This window comes from Lathyrus oleraceus, chromosome 1 (genome assembly GCF_024323335.1).
Source record: "Lathyrus oleraceus cultivar Zhongwan6 chromosome 1, CAAS_Psat_ZW6_1.0, whole genome shotgun sequence".
NCBI classification, from domain to species: domain Eukaryota; kingdom Viridiplantae; phylum Streptophyta; class Magnoliopsida; order Fabales; family Fabaceae; genus Lathyrus; species Lathyrus oleraceus.
The window spans coordinates 429,581,990-429,592,978 of record NC_066579.1 but is presented as its reverse complement, the minus strand read 5'-3'; the positions used below and the strand labels follow the sequence as shown (position 1 = coordinate 429,592,978).

At 29.0% G+C, this 10,989-nt stretch overlaps 1 long non-coding RNA gene across 1 annotated transcript; it reads right to left on the bottom strand.

Moving 5' to 3' along the window:
- Positions 1-686: 686 nt before the first annotated feature.
- Positions 687-8,885, bottom strand: LOC127115866 (uncharacterized). The gene is made up of 2 exons (XR_007800904.1): positions 8,546-8,885; positions 687-1,015 (listed from the first exon to the last, which is right to left on the bottom strand). It is a non-coding gene; the product is annotated as an uncharacterized LOC127115866 (long non-coding RNA).
- Between the last annotated feature and the right edge of the window lie 2,104 nt (positions 8,886-10,989).

Below are 10,989 nucleotides of genomic sequence, written 5' to 3'. Positions count from 1 at the left end.
CGATCCAGATCCTGTAAGAATTATGTTGAAAATGTAGTTTTTTTTGCATTTTATCCCTTTGCGTGTTGCTATTCGTCTTGCTTTTTTTTTGTGATGATTGCCTTGAGCGATGATATGAGTGTTGATGTTGTTTATTTTATCCAAAATTTCAGTGGATTTAGAGGCTTCCTCATAATTCGTGTTAGTTAAGTGACCTTTATGATTGGTTTCCTTATGTGGATTCTCGAAAATCCTTATGATCTTTGTGATTCTAATTTTATCACTGTTATTCCTTTGCAGGTGTCATACCCCCAAAATTTTCCTCCCCTTTTCATTTTCACCTAGCTTTTGGTTTGTGTTTCATTTGCATATTCATTAGCATCATAATACATTTATTTTACCATTTGCATTAAAGAGTGTTAATTCAAAGGCTCTTGATATTTATGACTCACTTGGAGCTAGGGTTTCCCTAAGAGGAAAACCTATGAAATCTTGGTGGTACATTTAATGTGGGAGGCTTATCTCATGGGATGAATCTCATCGAACCCTAGTTTTTGTTTGCATTATGGCATTAGGATTTGGTTTTGGATTGCAAGTTCATATTGGTCAACCATGGAATATTGCATTTGACTAATTACTCTCTTTATTTGTTTGTTCATTATATTAGTCCATTTGGAGCCAGAATGCAAAAGTTGAAATTACGGAAGTGAAGGGAAAAATGCATAAGCTACACAATTCATTCAATTAAAGAACCCATTTGCATTACAAATTTTTAAAGTTCATTACAAATACAAAAGCCCAGAACCTATAAAAAATCACAACTTTGATCTACAGTTGACTTTGGTCAACCATTGACTTTTTGTCTACCGGTTGACAAAAGTCAACTCTACTAGTCTTAATCCTAGTTATAACATTTTCTTCATTCCCAAACTATCCATAGCCTTGTTCTTTATAACTCTTGCTTTTTCTTGCCAAAAGGTCCAAGCCTTCAATCCATGCCCACTCTTGCCTACAAGAACATAAACAAAACTCTTGCCTACAAGAACATAAACAAAGCATTAGCCATAAATCACATCATAAACTTATGCTCATTCATTCAAAGCAATCCAATCAATTTTCAAAACCAAGCCTTAACCAAATACCTTACATTGCATTTCATAACCCATCAAACAGACTAATGGCCAATTTAGTTCCATATCAACATCAATGCAAATAGAAATTAACACAGCTGATCCATAATCTAACAGAAATTAGACTATATCAGTTCACAACAATTTTTAACTGTTAAGAATATGTGATTTGGCCTAACTCAACCCTACAAAACCGGTTGGTAGAGTGGAGACTGCCTCCATTTATAAACACATGTTCAGACCATATATTGTCCGATGTGGGACTCTTAACGCACCCCCTCACGCCCGGGATTGGACATCTGGAGCATGGAAATAAATGGTGGTGGCCCGATAGCGAAAATCATAGTAGGTGGCCCACCGGATCTTAGACAAGGCTCTGATACCATGTTAAGAATGTGTGGTTTGACCTAACTCAATCCTACAAAACCGGTTGATAGAGTGAGGACTGTCCCCACTTATAAACATATGTTCAGACCATATATTATCCGATGTGGGACTCTTAACATTAACCAATAACATAACTAACATTAACATACTCATTACATTACACTATAACAATTCAGCATAACTAGCAAACTGCCACTAACTAACCTTCAAGTTCAATTAACACAATAAAACTCAATCACTAACAACCACTCTAATTCACTAACCATTCAAACTATTTATTATAATGCAACTAAACTAACTCATCCAAATTCAACACAATGCATAATTAACAAAATTAATTTCAATTCAAACTAATTAACTACATTCAACCTGTAATTAACCTCAACATAACAAAGTTCTAATTCACTTCAAATTCATTAACTAAAAATCTGACTATAACTAACTCCATGGCTAACTTCTAACAGAAAATTCAAGTAAAACTAGTCATTAATAGATTCCAAATTAACTTAATCATTCATAGTTACACACTGAGTTCAACATTTAACACTAACATTCATTTTAACTAACATATTGGTTTTAAACTAACAGAGCCATTCCAAACACTAACATTGCTTTAACACTTTAACATAATTTCAGCTCTCAATTAACTCTAACTGAATCCAAGCATAACCAACTATTTTCACAACCCTAACTGAATTATAACAAACTAACTTTAATAGAAAACTGAACTGACTCTAACTTTTCTCATCTAACATAGTTAATTAATAGAGCATCAATCTAACTAACTTGCTCTATGAAATCTAATAGAACAACATTCTGTTAACTCTAAGATTCCTATAAATGCAATCACAACCTTCAATCTTAGGGTGTTGATGTTATTGTTTGGACCTCCTTCGCCGTCGGAGGCAATTTCCGATGTGGTAAAGTAGGGTTTCATATGAGGTATTGTTTAAGAGAGAAAGTTAGATGTTTGAACACATGAGTTGGAATGAACTAATATTCTGAACCATATTCCTCTTGGCATGGGCATGTTGGGCCTTTGGCCCAATCAATTACGTCATGCACCCCCATTTTCCATCACAAACCCCCATTCTGATTGCAGAAGTGAAACTAAGGCCATATTGGGCCTGCTAGCTCTGATGGGCCTACGCCCCATTGCCTCCTCCACCTCCCTGGCCAGGCACACCCCTTATCCCTCTTTGTTTTGTTTTATTTTCTTTAATTGTTTTATTTCCTTTCTTTTTTTATGCACATTTTAATATGAAATACTTAGAAAATAAAAATGTGATTTTTATATTCTATTTGTTTTTTTTCCATGTAATTCATACGTTTGGAAATAGTCAAAATAATGCTTTAGTAAGAATTAATTTCTGAATTGTAGATTTGATTTTGACATAGCATGCCATGAGTCTAGGTTTTATTTTCAGAATTAGGATCATGATATTGATTTTCCTTAGAGTTTAGGTCATAATCCTTGTGTATGATCTGCAAATGAAATTTCATCCTTGATAGACCAAGTTTATCAAAGTCCTTTTTGATAAACTAAATCCTTTGATTATGCCTATTCCCTTAGTCTATTCAAGTGATCAAAAGTCTCTTGATCACTTGATAAGACTAGTCCCTTGTATTGGAGCTGCAATGGGTCTTTCAAGACAAACAACTCAAGACTTCACTCAAGTCCACACAAGTCAGACACAACATTGCACACAGACTGGAGGCCAAATTACTATTCAAGCACAAAAAAGGTCCCTCATCAACACTTGTTAGTTACGATTCAAATTGTGTATCACTAGCCTTAAGTAGTAGACAATGGGTGAGAGGGAGAATTCATATCCTCATTATGAATATCTTTGGTTATGGGATGAATGACCCAATTTCTCAGAGTATTCACCTCTACTCATAGACTTTAGTGCAATTCGATTTGAATAATTTCCAAGTCTCCTTTTTCACAAGAAACATTACATTATTAGGATCAACAAACATAATCTTATTTAACACTTGTCAATCATGATGAGAATTACACGCCACGAGCCTTAAGCAACGAAGAATGATGAGAGGGCTCATTCCTATCCTTGTCTAGAGTACCTTTTAGTACGAGACGTAAGCCCTAGTTACTCAAAGTATTCACCTTTTTTCATATACTTTAGTGTAATTCAAATCAAACAATTGACAAGTCTGTTTCAACAATCTACATCAATAACGCACCTTCTCTTTTGATCAAACACAACAATCCTCTCTGATATCAACACATAATTTGGGTTAATCACCTCATGGTCAAGCACCCATATTTGAATCAATATCTTCATGCATTTCCCTGTGGAGCCTCATGCTTTGGAAAACTTCATATGTTGCCCTATAGAGCCTCATGCTCTGATAAACTTCTCTGCCTTATAGAGTTATAGACGTTGGCAACCTGTCTTTCTGCACTATAGAATTACAGACTCTTGCAGCTTCTTCTTGCCTTATAGAGTTATAGACTCTAGAAATCTTGATTTCTGTCTTATAGAGTTATAGACTCTAGCAACCCCTTTTTTGCCTTATAGAGCTACAGACTATGGCAACTTACCATCTTGCCTTGTAGAGTTACAAACTCTAGCAACTTTTTCTTGTCTTATAGAGTTACAGTCTCTGGCAACCTTGTTTTCTGCCTTATAGAGTTACAGACTATGGCAACCCCTATTTTTGCCTTGTAGAGTTATAGACTCTGATAACTTATCATCTTGCTCTGTAGAGTTATAGACTCTGAAAGATTCTTATTTCCTTATAGAGGTACAGACTTTGGAAACCTTTATTTCTGACTTATAAATTTACAAACTCTCACAACCCTTTTTTTCTTTTAAAGTTACAGGCTCTGGTAACTTATCATCTTGTCGTGTAGAGTTACAGACTCTGGCAGCTTCTTCTTTCCTTATAGAGTTACATACTCTAGCAACCTTACTTTCTGTCTTATAGAGTTATAGACTCTAGCAACCCCTCTTTTTGCCTTGTATAGTTACAGACTTTGGCAACTTATTATCTTGCCCTATAGAATTACAGATTTTGGCAGCTTCTTCTTGCCTCATAGAGTTATAGACTCTGGAAACCTTGCTTTCTGCCTTATAGAGTTACAGACTCTAACAACCCCTTTTTTTTGCCTTGTAGAGTTACAAACTTTGGCAACTTATCATCTTGCCATGTAGAGTTACAGACTCTGACAACTTCTTTTTTTCCTTGTAGATTTATGGACTCTGGCAATCTTTCATCCTCCCTTGTAGAGTTACAGACTCTGGAAATCATTCATTCTTGCCTTAAATAATTAAGGACTCTAATAACCTTTTATATTTCCCTGTAAAGTTACAGACTCTGACAAATGCTACAATCCTTGTATTGGCCATATCATCCATTGGTTAACGTCACACTCTTTAATTGGAATACCCTTTATCTATTTCATGTTTGCCTTGTCAGTCCTCTCGTGCTTAGGAAAACACACTCCTTTATTATTTTTTGGATAATCACCATCTATTGGTCAATGCCACATTCTTTGACTCTCTTTGGCTAATTACCATCCATTGGTTAATGCCACACTATTTCTATTCAAGTAACTTTCTTCGCCTTTTGACAACCTAATCAACTCTTTCCTTTTTTACATCTTTAGTTCCACGAACTACGGAGCTCTGATTTCCATATTTCACTACGAGGATACGTAGGCACGAGGGTTCGAACCCTTGGAAAGCATATTCATTATTAAACCTCTTTTTCCTTTTTATCATTCGCAAGTAATCTTTTGATATAACACTCATTTGAGCAAATGAAACCTTGTTTAAGAAGGCTCCTTATAGATAGGGATAATGATCGACATGGGAAATCCAAACGGTTTTAGGGATAGGGTGATATGCAAGCATGACCTAGTTAAGGGTAGGCTTCTTGTGATAGGCCAGCTTTAGGTTAAGACTACCCAATCCCCTCACTTGTAGGATATAAAATTTTGGATGATAACACTAGAGTCGTGGAATATACTCTTGTTTTACCATAAGAATGAGCAAGCCTTCTTACGGTAATTCTTCGGGATAAGTCTCATCTAGGCGGGACCTTAGTAACGGTTCTTGTAGGTTGTTAACATAAGGTCACTCTGAGTTAAAGAGGTTCTAGAAGAGGTACCTAGAGTCATGGACCAAATTCAAGCTTTCATCATGAAGAAGTGTCAACCTTCTTATGATAAACCCTTTGAATTGATCTACTCTAGGCGGAATCATCATCAAAGATCCCACAGGATGGGAACCCCAGTGGCCAAGATAAGATGACCCCTTATTTAAACTTATTACTTTTTCCTCAAGTATGGGTTTTAGCTTCCCACATGTAAATCCTAACCAAATGTCATATGTAATAATAATGAAATAATAGAAATAATAAAATATGAATCGAATAAATAAAAAGAAAAACAATAAATAAAAAGTAAGAAATAAATAAAAAGCAAACGAAGAAACAAGCAAAACCCTAGAACTAGGGGTTATGATGAACTCTCTTTAGGGAAGTAGATCTCCCCAGCAGAGTCGCCAGTTGTCGCGGCTGAAAAATTACAGAGTCGTCATCATCCTTTATTTGTTCCTAAAGAACAAGGAAATAATGATAAAATATAATGGTTATGGGTGAGATACTAGGTTCGGGAGTCGATTAAGTGAGAGGAAGGTACTAGGCACCTCTCACCTCCATTGTACTAAATAGAATCCTCATATAAGTCTAAGGTTATTGTATGCTTAAGAGTGTTTGCTTTATTATTTGTTAATTGCTTATTTATTTATTTATTGAAAATTATTTATTATTTAAAATAAAATTGGTTATTTAAGGAAAGAGAATCTAAAAAGTTTTTTTATTATTGTACTAGCTAAAGTCTTACAACTTTATGTCTACGTACCATCATGTTGTCTGAAGGATCAGAACACCATAGTTCTTGTAAAAAATATGTTTTTTTTTGTTTTTATCCCTTGAAAAGTTCTCACGCATCGGAGGCAGAGAAGTAATTGATTTTGGAAAAATACATCAATGTATTTGGGTAGAGGACTTATAGTTTGAGGTGAGTTTAAATTAATTTTATCCCTGGGTTGATTTGCAGACACCTATTGATTAATTTATGTAAGAAAATAAATTAGTAATGATATTAATTTACTTAATAAATTTTTTTAAAGGTTAATTAAATAAACTCAAGTATTATATCCCTTATCCCTGAAACCCTAAAATTTTCTTAGAGATTTATCTCACGATTATCCCTATTTTTTATTACAAAAAAATATAATACTTAATTTATTTATGAAAATAAATTTTATATATTTATATGACATATCCCTTATCCCGATTTCTATCCCTTGATTTATCCCTTAAAATCCTAAGATTTTATCCCATATGTTTATTCCCTATTTTTTATTCCAAATTTTTATCCCATAATTATCCAAAAAAAGTTCCAATCAATTAACCATAATTTTTCATTATATTACTCCCCAATCAATTAAATATGTTTCCCTTGATTATTTGAATAAGAGAAAATAAACAAATCAAACTATAAAAAAAAGTAAAATATTGAAATATTGAAAAACCTAATTATTAACTTAATTACACTAATCCAATGTTAACTAATTTAATAAACCAACCTTAATAGTTAATTAAATAAAACTATATATTAATTAACTAAAATAAATAAAAAAATAAAGGAGAAAAATGTTTGATTTGAAAATGTATCAATACACAAGGGCGGAGAGGACTTGAAGTTTAGGTATGTGAAATTGATTTTAATTGTTTGTTAATTTGCAAAAATATAATAATTAGTTTGATTTAGAAAATAAACACATGTATAATTATTTTATGTTAAATAAAAACAAGTTAACTATAAAGGTTAATATTATATTTTATATCCCTTATTCTTTAACTATTACCCTAATTAGATAATCAAAACCTAGACTTATCCCAATAAGTGATCCCACTATCCCAAAATTATTCCAAAGGTTAACCCTAATTATCTAATTAATTAATATTTTATTTTGTTAATAGTTATCATTTTTATTAAGGGGAAATATTAATTGTTATAACTGATTATTAATCCAATTATGCTTGATTATAAAATTAACTCTAATCTCAATTTAAATCCATAATTACATATTATCTAAATAATTACCTAATTATTTTTATATTAATCACATTATTATATTAAACCATAAATTAATGTAATTAATTTTAAGTTATAACTCTAATTAATAATTATTATACAAATATTAATTATTCCAATTTAATTCTATTTAATTATATATTTATTTTGTTTTTACTTTGTTTAAAAGGGGAAAAGATATATAGTTTTGGATTTTTTATATTTTTATAATCTAAAGACAGATTTTTTTAGTATTTTTTATTATTAATGATTAAATGACTAAAAGGGAAATCATAATTTAAGGCTAGTTAAATAAATCAAGCCAACCTAAAAAGTTTTAAATTTTGTTAATTAATTAACCTAATCTAAATATTAAAAACTAAATAATTTAATTGAAACTAAAAGAATTTTTTTGTTTTATGTTTCATATTGTTTTTAGATTTATGTTATTGTGTGTTGATTCAGTAGATTTCACCCTGTTATGACTTTGTGTTATTTCAGTTTTTTTTAATATTAAAAAAAGGTTTATGATGTTTGTTAAAAAATTTATTCATGATATTAGTTGTAAAAAGGTTTATGATGTTTGTTAAAAAAAGATTTGCTTAAAATAATTGACTTTCTGACATTTGTTAGAAAAAAAATTATTTAAAAATTTGTTTTAAAAAAGTTGAATTAAAAGTTGATTTAAAAATAATTGGTTTTCTTTAAAGGAATTAGATTTATAATACCAATTTAAAATGATTTTAAATTTGATTAGAAAATTATTAAGTTTTTTTTTAATTTTGTATATAAAGTTTTATGAAAACATGTACAAAAATCAAATACAAACGATAAACAAAAACCCATCAAACATCAATCAACAAACTCAAATCGGTATCAATTTCAATCCATATAAGTTTGCATAAATTTTTATTGAGAGGTTAAAATAAAAACCAACCTATAGGGAAGAGATTGTCACTTGTGAGCAAAATAATTTCTTTTGAGCTTTTCGCCTTCTTCACGCCACCAATTTCAATCCTTGTCTTTTGATCCGATTTTATTCATATAAGCATGCATAAATTATTATTGAGAGGTTAAAACAAAAACCAACCTATAGGGAAGAGATTGTCACTGGTGAGCAAAATATTTTTTTTAGTTTTTCGCCTTCTTCACGCCACCAATTCCAATCCTTGCCTTTTGATCCGATTTTATCCCTTTGCCCTTGATAGAATGGATGCTTATTGGAGTTATAGGATTTAGTTGTTGATGTTCTTTAATGTGAAGAACATCAACTTTGGATAAGGATTTGTAAATAGTGGATCATGAAATTGGTGTAGAAAGTAAGACTTTTTATAGGTAAAGATTAGGTCAAGACAATAAATGTGATTGTTGAATATGAGATTTGATTAGAACTTCGGGACCAGGATTGTAGAAATTAGAAAATATCAATGGACTTTCTATCTTGTGATTGATCGGATGAAAAGATTGGTTTTGGAAAGATTCTTGATTTTTTTTTTAATTTTTAGGCTATTTTGCATATAAAATGAAAGATTTAAAATATAAAAAAAATAAAAAAATTTAAAAATTCTTATAAATAAAAATGAAAATAATATTTAAATAATAAAAAATAAGTCAATATTTGACATTTTGATCTTTTTTCACTAAAAAATAAAAAATAAAATAAATGCAAAAAAGGAGTGTTTAGATTTATGTTATTATGTTTTGATTCAGTAGATTTCAACATGTTATGACTTTGTGTTATTTCATTTTTTTTATAAAAGGTTATGTTGGGTGAAATAACTGTGAAAAAGAGTTTATGGCAATAGTGTTTAAAATGATTTACAATATTAAAAAAAGGTTTATTATGTTTGTAAAAAAATATATTTATGATATTAGTTTTAAAAAGGTTTATGATGTTTGTTAAAAAAAATTATTTATGATATTAGTTTTAAAAAGGTTTATGATGTTTGTTAAAAAAATTATGTACTTAAAATATTTGACTTTCTGGCCTTTGTTAGAAAAAATTAATTTAAAAGATTGTTTTAGAAAAATTGAATTAAATGTTGATTTAAAAATAATTGATTTTTTTAAAAGGAATTATATTTATAATACCAACTTAAAATGATTTTATATTTGATTATAAAATTATTATATTTTTTTAAAAAAAAATTTATATAAAGTTTAATGAAAACATGTACAAAAATCAAATACAAACAATAATCGAAAACCACAAGACAATATCAAACATCGAATACAAACAATAATTGATTTTTTTAAAAGGAATTATATTTATAATACCAACTTAAAATGATTTTATATTTGATTATAAAATTATTATATTTTTTTAAAAAAAAAATTATATAAAGTTTTAAGGTTTAGTTGGTGATGTTCTTCAGCGTGGAGAACAATAACTTTGGATAAAGATTTGTAAATTGTGGATCATGAAATTGGTGTAGAAAGTAAGGCTATTTATAGGTGAAAATTAGGTCAAGATAATAAATGTGATTGGTGAATCTGAGATTTTATTGGAACTTTGTATCTTGTGATGAAAAAGATTGGTTTTGGGAAGATTCTTGTTTTTTAGGCATAAAATGAAAGATTTAAAATATAAAAAAATAAAAAATAAAAAATTCCTATAAATAAAAACGAAATTAATATTTAAATAATAAAAAATAAGTTAATATTTGACTTTTTGATCATTTTTTAATAAAAAACAAAAAAAAATGCAAAAAAAAAAAGAGAGTGCAATGGGACTTATTTATACAAATATTAGGCTAGCTAAAAATGAATAAAATTAAATCAAAGTATAAAATAAAAAAAATAAAAAAATAAAAAAACAACTTTATATTATTTTGACTTATGACTATTTTTTATTAATCATTATCTTCTAATATAGAAAAAATGCAATAATTAAAAATCTTTCAAAATCTTTTTGGATTTTTTTTGTACTTAAAATAAAAATCAAATGAAGTTAAATTACTATTCTAAAATGAAACAAGATCTTTTCAAATATTTTTTATTTTATGATTTTTGACTATTTTTTGAATAAAAAGTGAAAAAAAAATATTTAAAAAATGCCTAAATAAGAAATATGAAAACTAATAAAATATGGTTAAAAAATTCAATTTTGATTTTTAGTTTTTAAAAAAGATTAAAAAAATAAAAAGGGGAAAATCACTAAAAATGAGAAATGTATATCCTATTTATATTGTTTATGAATTAGGTTTAATTATATTGTTTATGAATTAGGTTTAACTCTAAAATTGCCTTAAACCTAAATACAATTAATAATAAAAACACTATGAATCAAATTTATTTGATTTTTTATTTATGCTCATTTTGATCAATCTTGCTAATTTTTTCTAAAATTAACAAAAATTATCCTAAAATGAAAAAGAACAA